The 16794-nt window shown below is 44.4% G+C and overlaps 1 protein-coding gene across 2 annotated transcripts in view; it reads right to left on the reverse strand.

The window, feature by feature from the left end:
• Nucleotides 1-16794, reverse strand: part of DTD1 (D-aminoacyl-tRNA deacylase 1) — a 264370-nt gene that overhangs the window by 54694 nt on the left and 192882 nt on the right. The window contains exon 6 of one of the 2 annotated variants that reach the window (XM_064275734.1): nt 2516-16171. The exons of the other annotated variant lie outside the window; for it this stretch is intronic. The gene's annotated coding sequence lies outside the window, so the exon portion shown is untranslated. Of the gene's footprint in view, nt 1-2515; nt 16172-16794 lie in introns of those variants that run through there. 2 annotated transcript variants of the gene reach the window in all.

Raw genomic sequence — 16794 nt, forward strand, 5'->3', positions numbered from 1 at the left:
TTGAGGGAAAACAGCCGTAGATCACAGTCCACCATTCACTCCCAACATCCCTTCCCTCCTCCACTGCAGACACAATGTTCACTGAGCAGTGTCACGTGTGGAGCCTGGTCCCATGTGTTATTACCTTGAAGGCTAACTGCGGCCAGATCATGGCCACTGTGCAGACAAGAGACTCAAAGGTCAGATGGCTTAACCAAAGTCAAACCTCTAGAAACAAGAAGTCAGACCTGGCGCTTCTGACCAGATGTTTGTCACTCTGTCTGCTCTTCCTTCTGCCAATACTGAGCTCTGGGCCATCATCTACTTTTCCCATCTCATGTACCAACACCCCCTGCCCCCAACATTTCCTTAGTGTGGTACCCCATTTCACTATACCAATGAAGAAGGCAAAGCCCGCCTCTGAGCTTGAGAAGAGAGAGAACAGATCCCTAGACCAAAAGCTCATTTTCTCTTGGGGTATCACCAAAAATGATCCAGGCCCAGGACTGCTGGTTTTGGCCTCAGGACACTGCCTTGATTTCACTGAATAACCTATTAATGCAGAACGAGAAGACAAAGATAGAAAAGACCAGCAAGACTTTGAATAGGACCTTAAATCTTCCTGGAGTTTCCTAGAATACTCTGCGCTTCTTCACATCTCTTCTCTATGCACCTTTGTATAAGCTGTTCGCTTCCACCGGAATATCCCCTACGTGCCCCAGACCACCAACAAAGCCACCTTGGCAATTTCACTCAAATGTCACTTTTCCTGAATGCTCTGGAAATTTTTGTTCAGCCAACTCCCTGAAGGCTTTGGGGCCGTAGCCCACACAATCAAGGTTTCTTTGCTCCTGAGCAAGTCAGTTTTGTTCTTGGTTGCCTCATCTACGAATTAGTGATCATTCTTCTCTGGTTATATACCACAGAATTGTTTCAGTAAAGGGATGATGTCTACAAAAGTATTTTTTATGTAAAATACCATGTCCATCTACATTTTCTTTACATTTTAAGATAAGAAGAGCATGATTAAAAGGCTTTGTAAGATGGAAAGCACGCTGTGCTACCAAGTGTAAGATTTCCTGCGCCAGTGGTTCTCAGCCTTGGCTGCTTATTGGAACCTCGTGGGGAATGTCACTGGCTTGAGGGGCAGCCTGGGCAGGGGATTTTAAAAGCCTCCCAGGAGACTCTAAAATGCAGCTCAGCTTCAGACCTTCTGGTAGAGCCGGAGATGTGAAGCTGGTCAGATGATCACAGATAAAAGCCCTCAGGTCTTCTATTTGGGACAGGGGAGGGCAGTGACTCTCAAAGCTCGCCTGCATCAGCACCAGCTGGGGGACTTGAAGCCTAGGCCGCCACACCCCCAGTTTCTGATTCAGTAGGTCTGACGTGAGCCTGAGAATTTGCATTTCTAACAAGTTCCTAGATGATGCTGATTCTGCTTAGTCTGGGGACCCCACTTTGAGAACCACTTGGTTAGGGTACCAAACCCATTGCCATCAAGCTGATTCTGACTCACAGTGACCCTACTGGACAGAGTAGAACTGCCGCATAGGGTTCCCAAGGCTGTAAACTTGACTGAAGCAGACTGCTGCATCTTTCTTCTGCAGGGCAGGATTGGTGGGTTCAGACCTCTGACCTTTCAGTCAGCAGCCGAGTGCTCTAACCATTGCATCACCAGCGTTCTTTTTGGTTAGGGTAGTGAGTGATTCCCCAATCAGAATCTCCTATGGAACTTTTGAAACATACCAAGTGGCAGCTCCAGCCTGCTGAATCGCGGTCTCTGGAATCTGAGTCTTTACCAAACTCTGCTAGTGACTCTGCTCACCATGTAGATTTGAGGACCTCCCTGAGTAGCCCAAATGGTTAAGCACTCTGCTACTAACTGACAGGTTGGCGGTTTGAACTCACCCAGAGGTGCCTCCAAAGACAGTCCTAGTGATCTGCTTCTGAAAGGTCACAGCCCTGACAACCCCATGGAGCAGCTGTACTCTGCACACGTGGGGTCGCCATGAGTCAGAATCAACTTGATGGTAACTAGTTCAGTTTTTCTGGTGTATAGTGGGGTGATTCTGTGACCATTTCTATGGCTGATGAAAGCTGCAAGGAACTCTTAGTTTTGCCCTGCAAAGACCGCGTGTGTGTGTGTGTGTGTGTGTAACAGGAAGAAGCAGCAGCTCTGTCAGCTCCGAATGCACACCACTGAACCACTCATCCTAAGTGATCCACATGGGCTGTGCATCACCTGTCCTGGAGGGGCGTTCTAAGCACACTGAAAGAGTGACACATGGACACAGGTCTCCTTTGTCCCACTGAAACACAATGCCCTTCACCACGACAAAGCAAAGGCCTGGTGATATCATTTTGTCACTACAATATGCAATTAATTCTCCTTCATTCTTACCAGGAAATAAACATTTAACTGGAAGGATGAGGGAACAAATAGAAACACCTCTGAAAAAACTCTAATGGAATACGTAACTGTTTCATTAAAAAAAAAAAAAAAAAGTTCTAATAGTAGAAAATCACTTCTTTTTTTCCCTGAGGAGACTAAAAATATTAGTAAGATGAAGACAGGTTTTTCCAGCAGGTGACTTCACTACATACATTTATTCATTCACTCAACAAAGATGTGAGCCCTCACCAGGTGCTGGGCCCTGTGCTGGGGCTGGGGGTTACACAGTGAGCAAGACAGACATGTCTGCCCTCACTGAGCCTGCAGTTCAGTGGAAGAGCCTGACAACAACCAAGTCAACACACCAGGGAGTGTGAAATGTCCAACTTCATTAGGCACTAGCAAGGAAAAGAAGAGAGTGCTCTAAAAGAATGGGGCGGGGTCTACTTGATCCCACCTTCGCTGAGAAAAGCCGTCTAGAACAAGCACATTTAAGCAGAGGCCTAAGGGATGAGAGGAACTAGAGACAGAACAGGGGAAGAGAATTCCAGCATAGAAAATAGCACATGCAAAGGCCCTGAGGTAGGAGGGGCTTGGCTCAACTATTGAAAACAAAGGCCATAAAGGATGAACAGCAAAGGGGAGAAGGGTGAAAATCCAGGTCAGACAGGATGCAGGGAGCAGAGCATGAGGTGAGACAAGGAAGTGATATAAGGTGGCCAACCATTCTGGTTTCTGGGACACAGGACTTCCAGTGCTAAAGCCAGGAAAGGCCCAGCAAACTGGGACAAATTGATCAGGCTGGAGGCGAGGTTAGAGATGAAAATGGGGCTGGGTCAGGAGGTGATATCAGAGGTGGGTGGGGACAAGGCGAACTTTATAGCCCTTTATAAGGAGCCAGGAAGCCACTGAAGGCTTCATGTAGGGAAGCGGCATGGTTCAGTTTATGTCCTTAAATGGTCATAGAATGGATTGGAGGAAGCAAGAATGGAAAGCAGAGAAACCTATTAAAAGTGGTTGTTATTGTCCAGTTAAGAGGAACAGCAACTTAGACCAGGATGGCTGGGAGATGGAGAGAAGAAGAGGCAGGCAGAGGCAAAGGGAAAGCTGTAGGGACACTTGGGCATCCCCATAAATCTGAAGGTCCCAGGGAAAAGAAGAAGCAGGGAGCAAAACGGTGCTCCCTGAGAAGGGCAAGCATAAGCCCAGTGCTTGTCACTATGTCCTACAGGATCAGATGACAACTCATTAACTACTCTCGGGCCAGGCAGTGGTAAAAGGGAAGCTTCCAAGGCAAGGAGTTACAGCCGGTGTAAAAGATGTCCTTGCAGGAGGGGTCTTTACCCAGGGGAATGGTGGTGAAGTGTGGTCAGAGGCAGCTTCTGAAGTCACTTCTCAAGGACAGCCCCAAGTATGGTGCCAGGTGCAGGGAGATGCTCCCTTGACCTGCAGAGTGTATGTTTGCTTACCTGCCTCTGAAGGTTGGCCATATTGCCCTCCTCATGGCTGGCCGTATTAGCTGGCCTGCCTCTTAGGAAAAAGAGTGGAAAGAGGTTAGGGAGAGCACTGTTGCTGTCTACCTTTATAAGAAAAAGGACAGAAGGAACAACAGGGACAATAGCTAGGAAGGGGAAGAAAGGAAAAAAGGGTTGTGAGTGGGTAGAAGAGGGTAAGAGGAAGAGTAGGACCTGGCACCACGTAAGGCTCAACACCTAGGAGGCTCTTCTGGCCAACGTGAGCAGCAGGGATGCCCGCACTACGGTACACAGACACAGGTAAAACAAAGCGGTAGGAGAACAAATGCTGTTCTCCTGATGAAAGGAAAGTCATCTGGTAAAGGCAGCAGAGGTGACAGATGAGGTGACGTGTTGTGTTAAGTGAGTTATCTCTTCCTAGAAGTCCCTCGATGGCTAACACGCTCAGCTGCTAACCAAAAGGTTGGCAGTTGGACTCCACCCCGAAGTGCCCAGGAAGAAAGGCTTGGCAATCTGCTTCCAATAAATCAGTCACTGAAAACTTTATGCAACCATAACAAGTAAACAGGTCAAATCAGTGGTCAAAAACCTCCTAACATAAAAGAAGTCCTGGACCAGACAGCTTCACTGGCGAACTCTACCAAACATTTAGAGAAGAATTGACACCAATACTGTTTAAACTCTTCCAGAAGATAGAGAAGGAATACTCCCTAGTTCCCTAGTTCATTCTGTGATACTCAACATAACCCTGGTACTCAAACCAGACAGAGATACCACAAGGAAAAAAAAAAAACACAAACCAACATCTCTTATAAATATAGATACAAAAATTCTCAACAAAGACCAGAGATCAGAATCCAACAGCATATTAAGAGAGTCATACACCATGACCAACTGGGGTTTATTCCAGGAAAGTAGGGATTGTTGAACATTAGAAAATCAATCAACGTAATACACATTAATGTTGTTGTTGTTAGATGCCACCAAGTCGGTTCTGACTCACAGTAACCTATGTACAACAGAACAAAATGCCATCCTCACAAATCATTGCTGTCTTTGAGGCCATTGTTGCAGCCACTGTGTCAATCCACCTCATTGAGGGTCTTCCTCTTTTTTGCTGAACCTTTACCTTACCAGGCATGATGTCCTTCAGGGATTGGTCCCTCCTGATAACATGACCAAAGTATGTGAGACAAAGGCTCACCATCCTTACTTCCAAGAGCATTCTGGCTGTACTTCTTCCAAGACAGACTTGCGAGTTTTTCTGGCAGTCCATAGTATATTCAATATTCTTCGTCAACACCGTAATTCAAAGGCATGGAAGAAAGGAAAAGAACCACATGAACATTTCTATGGATGCAGAAAAAGCATTTGATAAAATCCAACAGTCCTTATTGATGAAAACCCTAAAGAAGATTGTAATGGTGAAAAATTCCTCAGTATGATTTGGGGCATATATAAAAAGCCAACAGTCAACACTATATTTAACGGAGAAAGACTGAGAGCTTTCCCTTTGAAATCAGGAACAAGACAAACGTGCTTCCTCTCACCACTTCTATTAAATATTGTATTAGAAATCCTAGGCAGAGAAATAAGACAAAAAAAGAAATAAAAGGTATCCAGATTAGAAAAGAGGCACAATTGCCTCTATTTGAGTATGACATGATCTTACATATAGAAAATCCCATAGAGTCCACAAGAAAACTTCTAGAGCTAATTGAGGAATCTGGTAAAGTTGCAGTGTAAAAGTTCAAATAAAAGCAGTTGGGTTTCTATACACCAGCAATGAGAAACCTGAAACAGAAATTAACAGTTTCATTTAGAATAGCATCTAAGAGAATAAAATACCTAGGGATAGATTTAACTAGGGATGTGAAGGACTTATACAATGAAAATTATAAAACGCTGCTGGAAGAGATTAAAGAAGACTTAAATAAATGGAAAGATGTTCCATGTTCATGAATTGGAAGACAATATTGTTAAGATATCAGTACTACCCAAAGCGATCTATAGATTCAACACAATCTCAATGAAAATTCCAACAGCTTTCTTTACAGAAGCTAAAAAAAAAATCGAAACTCAACTTTACACAGAATGGCAAGAGGCCCCGAATAGCTAAAAAAAAAAAAAGAAAATTAAAAAAGAAGAACAAAGTAGGAGGACTTACATTTCCTGATTTTAAAATATACTATACAGCTACAGTAATCAAAACAGCCTGATACTGGTAGAACAACAGACACATAGACTGATGGAATAGAACTGAGGGTCCAGAAATAAACCCACACATCTGTGATCAAATGACTTTTGACAAGGTGCTAAGTCCATTCGATGGGATAAGAAGAGTCTCTTCAATAAATGGTGTGGGGAAAATTGGATTTCCACAGGCAGAAAAATGAGGATCCATGCCTCACACCACACACAAAGACAAATTGAAAACGCATTAAGGACCTAAATGTGCAAACTAAAACCATAAAATTCTTAGAAGAATAAGTAGGGGCAATGCTGTCAGGCCTAGTGTTTAACAATGGAATATCTAATATAATAAAAGCACAAACAACAAAAGACAAAATAAGTAAATAGGACCTCATAAAAATCAAAAACTTTACCAAAAAAGTGAAAAGACAAGCTACCAACTGGGAGAATATCTTCAGAAACCACATTATCTGACAAGAATCTAACAACCAAAATACATACAAAACTTCAACAACTTAACAAGAAGACAAATAATCCATTCATAAAATGGGCAAATGACTTGAATAGACATTTCACCAAAGACGACACTTGAATGGCCACCAATCACATGAAAAGATGCTCAGCATCATTAGCCATCAGAGAGATGCACATCAAAGCACACTGAGATACCATTTCACTCCCACTAGAATGGCTAAGATAAACCAGAAAATAACAAAAGTTAGCAAGGATGTGAGGAAACTGGAACCCTTACCCATCGCTGGTGGGAACGCACAATGGTACAGCCATTGTGGAAAACAGTGTGACGATTTCTCAAAAAACTAAAAATAGAAATACCTTATGACTCATCAATTCCACTCCTACTTATATACCCAAAAGGCTCAAAAGCACAGAGACTCAAAGGGATAAGTACACCAATGTTCACTGCAGCACTATTCACAATAGCCAAAAGGTAGACATAACCTACATGTCCATCAACAGATGAATGAATAAACAAAATGTGGTACATACATACAATGGAATACTACTCAGCCAGTAGCAAAAATGAAATCTTGACACATACTACAGCATGGGGAGCTCAAAGACATTATGCTGAGCAAAATAAACCAATCACAAAAGAACAAACCTCCTATGGCCTTACTTATATAAAAAGACAAGAAAAGGCAAATGTATAGAGAACAAAGTTTATTAGCGGTCACCGGCGCAGGAGGGGGTAACGATGATGGAAAAATTGCATTGATTAAGGGTAGGGATGCACAGCTAATTATTGCAATTGTTGTCAATAAGTTATACACCTGTAAAAAATTGAATTGACAAAAATTGTGATAGATATAATTACAAAAAAAAAAAACAAAACAGCTACTGAGGCTGCTTATATACAACCACACATCTCATGGGGTTTAGTTCCTTGGTTTGGAGGTTTAGGGTCATAGTTTCATAGGACAGCCTAGCTAATTGGCCTAATAACATGTTTAGTGCTTCTGTTCTATCTCTTTGTACGCTGTGCAGTGCCTGGAGTCTTAAAACCTTGCAAGCAGACATCCAAGGCCCAAAAATTGGTCTCTATTCTCCTAAAGCAAGAGAGGAAAAAGGAGAGTCAGGAAAAGGAGGAAGATATGGAATGTGTGGCCAATTGCCTTCATGAACAACTGCTCCTAGTCCATGAGACCAGAACTGGATAGTGCCAAGCTACCACCTGAACGTTTTGATCAAAGGTTCCATAGAAGAATCCTGACCAAAAGGGGGAAGACGCGGAACAGAATTTCTAATTCTCATGGACTCTAGATTTTCTGGAGCATACAGGGTGGATGAACCCCTGAAACTATTGCCCTGGGATAATCTTTAAACCTTAAACCAAAAATACCCCCTTAAATTACCTTAAAACTAAACAATAGTTTAGCTTAACTAGTAAAAAAAAAAAAAGTCTCGCTTGATATTACGTTCTTTTAAGAACTATTTATATGGGATCAAATTGACACCAGCAACTTGAAAGATTAGATAGGAACCTTAGGGGCCAGTGAATTTATGTTAATGAGGCAGGAACAACTCAGAAAAGGATGGTGAGAATAGTTACACAACTCGAAGAATGTAATCAATGTCACTAAACTGTACATGTAAAAATTGTTGAATTGTATGTTTTGCTGTGTATATTCTCAACAACGAAATAAAGAAAATTTAGGGCAAAAGAAAATCCTATGGAGCACGGGTCTACTCTGACACATATGGGAGCACTATGTGTCAGGGCCCACTCCATGACGATCAGTTCTTCTTCTTGTTTTGGTCTTCCTAGGAGAGCAGACCCTGGACCACCAGCCTCACTTGCTCTGCCTGTTCATGTGAGATGGAGGTTCTATAGTCACAGGAAACCTGGCAGTGCTGTTCTCATGGATTGAAGCGTGTTCCTCCCCAAAAATGTACCTACTTGGCTAGGCCATGATTTCCAGTATTGTGTGATTGTCCCCATTGTCATCTGATGTGATTTTCCTGTGTTGTAAATCCTACCTCTATGATGTTAACGAGGTGGGATTAGCAGAAGTTATGTTAATGAGGTGGGACTTAACCTATAAGATTAGGTTGTATTTTAAGTCAATCTTTTTTCAGATAAAAAGAGAGCCGTGAGCAGAGAGACACGGGGACCTTGTACCACCAAGAAAGCAGCACAAGGAGCACAACACATCCTTTGGACCCGGGGTCCCTGCACAAGGAAGCTCCAAGACCAGGAGAAGATTGATGACAAGGGCCTTCCTCCAGAGTTGACAGAGAGAGAAAGCTTTCCCCTGGAGCTGGCACCCTGAACTCGGACTGCTAGCCTCCTAGACTGTGAGAGAATAAATTTATCTTTGTTAAAGCCATCCACTTATGGTATTTCTGTTATAGCAGCACTAAATAACTAAGACAGCTGTCCTTGGAAGTTTCTGGGATGATGGTTGTTGCTGTTAGGTGCCGACGAGTCAATTCCAACTCAGAGCAACCCTACATGCAGCAGAACAAAACATTGCCAGGTCCTGCACCATTCTCACAATCATTGCTATCTTTGGGCCTATTGCTGCAGCCACTGTGTCAGCCCATCTCGCTGAGGGTCTTCCTCTGATAGCAGTGTTCTATACCTGCACTAACATGGTAGCTGCTAGTTACATGCAGTTGTTGAGCACTTGAAACGTGGGAACTGGGACCTGGGTTTTAATCAATTTGGTCACATGTGGCTTCTGTATTTGTCAGTGCAGTTCTAGAGGTTCTGAAGTTCTGGGTGGAAACCAAAAGACATAGCCTGACAGAGGGCCTTTCAATTTCTTCCTTCAATGTATGGTGAGCTTTGGAAGAGAAGGCAGGCCAAGACCTGTGTCAGCCGGCAGTGCTGGGAAATGGTTCCTCGACATGGCCCCCTGCTGAGCAGGAGGTGCAGGGCCTTGACAGGGAATTTAGAGAAAACAGATTCAACTGGCAACAGAGAGCAAGGCAGGTGACACAGAACAAAGGATCATAAAGGAGAACCCCCCGCCCTGTGATTTTCCAGAAATAAACAAACAAAAATAGCAGGAAAGAGGCTGGCAACAGTCCCCATGACTTCCGTCACACTGAGCAACGGCAAAGAGTTGTCACAGTTGCTGTGGAGTCGATTCCCACTCACGGTGACCCCATGTGCGCAGAGTGGATCTGCACCACAGGGTTTCAAAAGCACACTGCCAGGCCTTACTTCGAAGGCAAACCCCCCACCTTTTGGTCAGTAGTTCAGCACTTAACCATTAGTGCCACCTGGGAACTCAAAGAGTAATGAAAGGACTTCCATCTTAAACAGGAAGGAAAACACTGGGCCTTGTAGGTAGGCACAGCCGCCAGGCCATGAAGGACTGCTGGACAGTGGTGCATAGCCGGTCTCCAGGAGCAGGTGGGATGAGGAGGCTCAGGGGGTTAGTGCTGGGGTGGGCCAAGGGCAGCCAGTGAGAGTGGGACGCAGCAGCGAAGGGCCACTGGCCCAGCCTGAGGGAGCCTGAGAAAGGAGCCTCCACTGTCCTCAGGGCACAGGGAGGAGCTGGAAGGAAATACCTGGCATCACTTGCTGGCACCTCCTACTGGCTGGACCAACAAGAAGCCAAACAACAAGTCCACAGCTGGCCTCTCAGGCAAGAGCAGGGAAGATCCACACAGAGAGGAATCCGGCCCAGATGGACAGAAACAGGGGCAAGAAAAAGGGGATTAGAAAGAGAATGAGAGCAAGATCATGAGTAAGTAAAAAGGAGCTGGTTGCAGGAAGGAGCTGATGGCATTAGGCCTCTCCTGTCTCCTGCCAGCACCCGTGACACTGTGGCAGGCTGAGTGGTTACTGGTAAACAGGGTGAAGTCTCCTACTCCTCATAGTTCTTGAGGTTACTGCACCTAAGTCTCAGTTTCCTCCGCTGTAAGACAGGAGTAATAAATGGTTGTGGAGATTACAAGAGCTGATGAAGTTACGGTACAGAACCAGAGTCGCCGATAACTGGTAACTGAAAAACATTCCACAAAGAAGAGAGGGAGCAGATACCAAACACTTCAAAAGTCCCAATTTTGAAAAGACGGATTCCAGACACTACAGACAGGCCAGTTTGACGTGGCTCCCTAGAATAGATGATCTAACAGATGGTTGTGCGCCCGTGGGGAAGGCAGCACTGATCACTGGAAGCCAATACGAGTTCACAAATAATGCTATGTGCTACACTATTATTTTTTCTAACTGGATCACTGAATTAATCACCAAAATGCTGTGAAAACAGTGTAGCCTGATTTCAGCAAGAACAGTCAATGTGGGAAGGAGGAATGTGAGGTGAATGAGAATATATCTGCCGATCTGAAAGAAGATTTCTAATGGAGAGCCCACCTCTACCCTGCGTATCATCTTTAGCCAAGACTTGGGTAAAGATGGAGCCCTAGTGGCACAGTGGTGAAATGTCAGGCTGCTAACCAAAAGGTCGACAGTTCAAATCCACTCCTTGGAAGCCCTGTGGGCAGTTTTACTCTGTCCTAAATGATCACTATGAGTCAGAATCAACTCGGCAGCAACAGGTGTAAAGATAAACACGCCTGAAGATGACACATGCTGGGGGGAATAGCCAACCTGACATCTGAAATATTTCAATAGACCAGAACCATGGGCTGAGACAGTATATGATGAAGTTCTTCATTTGGGCTCTTCACTGGCTGCAATGGCTTATATGGAATAAGCCTGGGGGTTTAGTCACCTGCAACCTCCGTGTGAAAGCACAGTGTGATGCAGCTGCTAAGAGAAGGCAGCTGACATCACACCGAGCTGCACTAACAGTCACAGCGCCCACATGCACTTCCATTCACCACGGGCCAGGTGCTGCGTAAGTGCTGTGGCGAGCCCTCTCGCTGGGCCCTTACAACCCTCTCCACGTGGCTACTACTGCCTCCCTTTTAGAGATGAGGAAAGGAAGCCCTGAAAGCTAAATCAATAAACTGTCCCAAGGTCACCCAGCAAGCAAACAGGAGTCAGCCCAAGTCCGTACAACCCCTTGGCCACCAAGAGACACCACAGTCCAATCACGGGGCCTCAGCACAGGCCACGCCAAATCTGCAGAGTCCCATTGTTCTCAGCGTCACTCTCAGCCACACTATATGAGAACTGGGGACCGAAACAAGTCAGCTGGAGAAGCAGGGAGACAGGACTCCTGAACATGACTTACCAGGCCTCCTGTGGTCGTCTCTGTGCACCTGTGTACCTCTTGGGCTGGTTTCTTTCCATGCCCCTCCACTCCCCTCTCCCCACATCCAGCCCACCCACCTGGGGCAGGTCTCAGACCCACACCTCCTCTCACACCTTTAGACTGCTGCACCTCTTGTCTGACCCTCCCCAGTTGGTCCAAGCCCATCCCTGCGGCAGGTGGGGAAGGGGGCCGTCAGTTGATGCTTCTTCAACAGACCCATCACCAATACAGCTCCTGCTTGAGGACTGTGCCTCTAACTTACCAATCCCTCAGGGAAGATCCAAAACCAAGGAAAGTTGTATTTGTGATGGAAACCCCGGTGGGTGGCATAGTGGTGAAGTGCTACGGCGGCTAATCAAAAAGTCGGCAGTTCGAATCCACCAGCTACTCCTTGGAAACTTGATGGGGCAGTTCTACTCTGTCCTATAGGGTCACTGTGAGTCAGAATAGACTTGATGGCAACGGGTTTGGTTTTTGGTTTAAGTGTGAAATGTACAGTGCAACCTGTGAGAGCCAAAACTCAACAGTATGGTCTTGTGTCTCTGGGTCTCACAAGTTTTCTGTCTTTGACAGGGTGTGGTCTTACCGCTTTTCTATCGCTTGTTTCAGTGGAAAATATTTGAGTTTTCCTTCTTCTGACAGGTTTCTGTCTTACACAGATTCTGGCTTTCGCAAAAGATCAATTTAACAAAACAAATGCAAAATGTCATCACTAAGAGATGCTTTCCTATTGGAACTTGAAGGTTTTGTTTTCCAGTACCTCTAAAAATGTAAGACACAGGCGTTCATACTCCAGGAGAAAAATGAAAACAGCAGCGTCTGTGGAAGGCGGACCTCCCTCCAAACAGCAGTGCCATCTGCCTTTCTAAGATTATTGACAGGGTGTCCAACCTTTGACATTCTTCCATGTCTTCTGAAATGAGGTTCTTTAACTATTTTTCAAAGGCCCAAATAAACAACGTATCACAAGTTGACAACACTTCTCAAAGTGCTCGTCTGGAAAAGGACAGAAAATCTAACAAATCAGTTTGACAATGGGTCACCTCACTGGCTAGTTACTAGAACGACACCATGCCAGGCGAAAGGCGGCATCTGTGGAACTACAAAATTGAATCGACAAAAAGCCAAGTTTTCCATGCATCAGTCGGCACTCATCTATGAGCGAGGACACAGCTTGGTGGAGAACAAGGCTTTCTCCAGGCCCACCAGCTGGTGGTGGGCTGCGGGGCGACCGGCCCCAGAAGATGCCTTTATTTGGTCTCTGTTTTGTGCAACCACAAGAGTTCAGTCTCCTATAAAGTAAACCACGGCGGCAAGATTAAACGGGTCCTTGTACCAGTTTATCGGCACGACACTCTGTTTAAAGTACTGGGCACGTGAGCTGCCGGGGTTCTCAGAAAAGCCATACATGGTCCGGTCCTCCTCACCCATGCTCATTATAACTGATGGCTTAAGGGACAGTAAACAGCAACTTTAGAAATCAGCAGAAAGCAGGAGCTGGCGATGTTAGAAGGGATGTAAAGACTGGTCATTTTATACTCTGCAAGTAGAGCTGAACCCAAAATCTAATTTTAGCCATTAGTCCCACGGTAACAGTCAGAAATGACCTTCAGAAGGACGGTGAGCAGGGCAGGATGGGGAGAAGGGGTGGGAATTAACCACCTTTTTGATGCAGCTGTGGCTACCACAGGGTCCTTCTTGAGCTTTTTTTTTTTTTAACCTTGCCTTTTTTTTTTTTTATGGTTAGATCTGTTGATCTCTCAAGCCAGTCTTCAGTGTGTACACTGTTTTCTTTTCTGTTCCTAGAACTGGAAATGACCTCCAGGATGATGGAAAAGCTTCCTCCGATCCAGTGCTACAAAGATTGCATGCATTTTTTGACATTTAACCAAGTTCCTTGCCTACGGTGAGGAAAAAGGGTGATTTTTAAATTAACTCATTAGTTAATTAATTAAATAAAATCTCTCCCCCCACATAAGTAGGCTCAGTACTTCTGCTCAAACACTTCTGGTGACCAGTATATCCCAACACTGCCATCCATTTTCAAATAGTGTTGTTAGAAAACTTTACTTCATATCAAGCCAGCACTTTTTATTACAACTGATACACATTGTTCCTATTTTTGTCCCTGACCCAGCATCATTTCCATACCTTTCAAATATTCACAAAAGTGGTTTGTCTGTCTTGCAGTCTAAATAGCCACAGATCCTTCAGCTTTCCTTCCTCTATGGCCTCCAGGCCCTTCAACAACTTGATCACAGGACTCTGCTGATGCTCCCATTTATCAATGTCTTTTTAAAGTGGCATCCAGGCACTGGGCTGTGGGTGACGAGGGTGTTATCATTTTACCGCTGCTCACACATCAGGCACATTAGCTCTTCTCTCTGTGGGTCCTCATTACCCATTACAAGGACAGGCAACAGCTGCTCATCAAACATTAACTGGTGGTGATAAAATGTGATGGCAGGGAATGCATGAAACTCTGTTCAGCAGCCTGCAGCCCCACAGCTAAGGTTACAAAATGTAGATTCAGGTAACTATGAAGTAAGTGTGAGTTCACTCTGCAAAATACCACACAGATAGCTCAAAGAGGAGAGCTTCCTGGCCCCACTGCCCACAGCGCTGGGAGGGCTGAGCAGGGATCTGCATTCTGGGATGTAACGATGGCACATCTAGAAGGTAAACTATCATGGGTTATGCTGGACCGTCTGTACTGATTCAGAATAAAGCAGTCCAACAAAGCCCTCTCCAGCTCCACACTCCAGGTATTTGCATGCACACTGGAGATGTGATCTCAGCCCTTTTTTTCCCCACAACTTCTAACCATGTTTTCATTTGAAGTCGACAACTGGGTCAGACTAGAAGGGCTCAGTAGTTATTATAAAGGTCACAGACGAACAGAGGTTTAGCATTACAAAAACGCCAAGGAAGGATTTCTCTTCTGTCGTTAAGCAATAAAGTCAAGCGGGGAAGACTCTATTTACATAAGCATTACATAATAACATTATATACTATCAAAAATAGCCACTACAAATGTGCCGCTGTTATCGTTAGCTGCTGTGGCCTCAGCCCTGACTCACAGCGACCCCACGTGTTACAGAGTAAACTGCTCCGTAGGGTTTTCTTGGCTGTAAAATTAACGGAAGCAGTTTGCCAGGCTTTTCTTCCACGGAGCCTCTGGGTGGGTTTGAACTGCTAACCTTTAGGTTAGCAGCCGATCGCAAACCGCCTGTGCCACCCAGGCTCCTTAGATGTGCCACTAAAACCAAAACCAAACCGACTGCCGTTGATTGCAACTCATAGTGACCCTATTAGACAGCGTAGAACTGCCCCACAGGGTTTCCAAGGGGCAGGCCTTTTGGTTAGCAGCTGTAGCACTTAACCACTATGCCACCTAGTAGATTAAAATTTACCTGAGAAACTACTTTGGCAGGATTTGGCTCTTTCTTTACACATCTGGGGGGATATTGGCTTGTATACATGGTCAACCACAAAGCTCTTAGATAAAGGGAACTGATACAGGTTTAACCTTTCTCCAACTTCCCTAAAGGTGGATAAACCAGATGTACCAGCCACACCTGGTCTCAATCATCTGGCCATTCTGAAACTGGACTTCCTTCCCATTTACTCTCCAGTTTCCTGCCATCTCATCTCCAAGTAAAATGTCATCAACTGTAAATTACAATAGGTCAGCTCTCACCGTGGAATCGCGACCTGCGCAGGCCACTCAGTCTTGCAAGAGGGTTATTTGAAAAGAAGTGTAGATATATACGGACAGAGGTCAAACACGTGTTCTACAGATAACATCATTAAGCAGAAACACAGCAGAATTTGTTAAATAATAGGTAGTTTGCTGAGGTTTGGGATTTTATTACTATTTCTTTTTAGAAAAAAAGAGAAAACACACAAGATCCAGAGGTCTCACACAATACATTATCATTGATGATTTTTTTCCTTTACACTTTCACACTGGCTCTGGCTTATGAACCAGTGCTGCAAAGAACATGGACAGCATGAGCGTATTAGAAATCCACCACAGACATGTGGAAATAAACCACGGCGTGAAAGGAGGACTCGGTGACAAATGATGTTGGACCAGCCTGCTCCAAAGCAAGCCAAGGCATTGTAGGAAGCCAAAAAGCCTTTCTGTGCAGGAGGCGTGTGTGTGCCCTGCTGCCATGTGCATTTCTAAAGCTGGAAGGAATGCGATGGGTGTACGCCTCCAGGCCCGCAGGACCCACTGCCTCTATTGGACCATGGCAACAACAGAAAACGCTAACATTCCTTTGGTTGCTTTTTTTGCAGGGCTACTCAGGCTCCCAGTTTCTTATTTCTGTCTTCCTCTTTATATTTCAGTTCCAAATCCTTAAAGCAGTATAGGTGCTGTACATCTTTTATGAATTTTTCAGGATCCATTTCTGCCCAATGATAATGCACTAAAAAGAATAAAGATAAGACACATTACTCAGAGTCCCAATATTTGTGTCTTTGCATCCTATTGAGAAAAAAAATAGCAAACAAAGCATAGCAAAATAGCTGACCACATTCTTTCAAGTTCATACAATGACAGTAACGTGACAACATTTCACTTCACTGAGAAAAATCTGCATGTTCTCATGCGTAAGTCCCTTATCTTCTCGTCGAAGAGTCTCCAATTTCTCAGGACTTCATTCTGAGAGTCAAAAAGACACCAAACTAATTATCGGGAAATTAAGCAACACACTTACATGTGCTTTCTCTGATGCCTCACGCATTAAAGTCACAAGGCAAATTTGAAAATATTTTGAAGTGAATGAAAATTAAAATACAACATCAAAATTTCTGACACTCAGTTAAAGCAGTGTTTAGAGGGAAAATAATAGCATCAAATTATGTATTAAAAAAAAGAAGCTGTCAAATCAATAATCTGAGTTTCCACCTTAGAAAACCAGTCAGAGCGAATTAAACCCACAGTAAGCCGAAAGAAGGAAATAAGATAAAGAACAGAAACGAGAAGGAAATAATAAAGGTAAAGGACAGGAACGAATGAAATTAAACACAGAAAATAAAAGATGAATAA

This window comes from Loxodonta africana, chromosome 24, assembly GCF_030014295.1.
Source record: "Loxodonta africana isolate mLoxAfr1 chromosome 24, mLoxAfr1.hap2, whole genome shotgun sequence".
Lineage (NCBI taxonomy): Eukaryota > Metazoa > Chordata > Mammalia > Proboscidea > Elephantidae > Loxodonta > Loxodonta africana.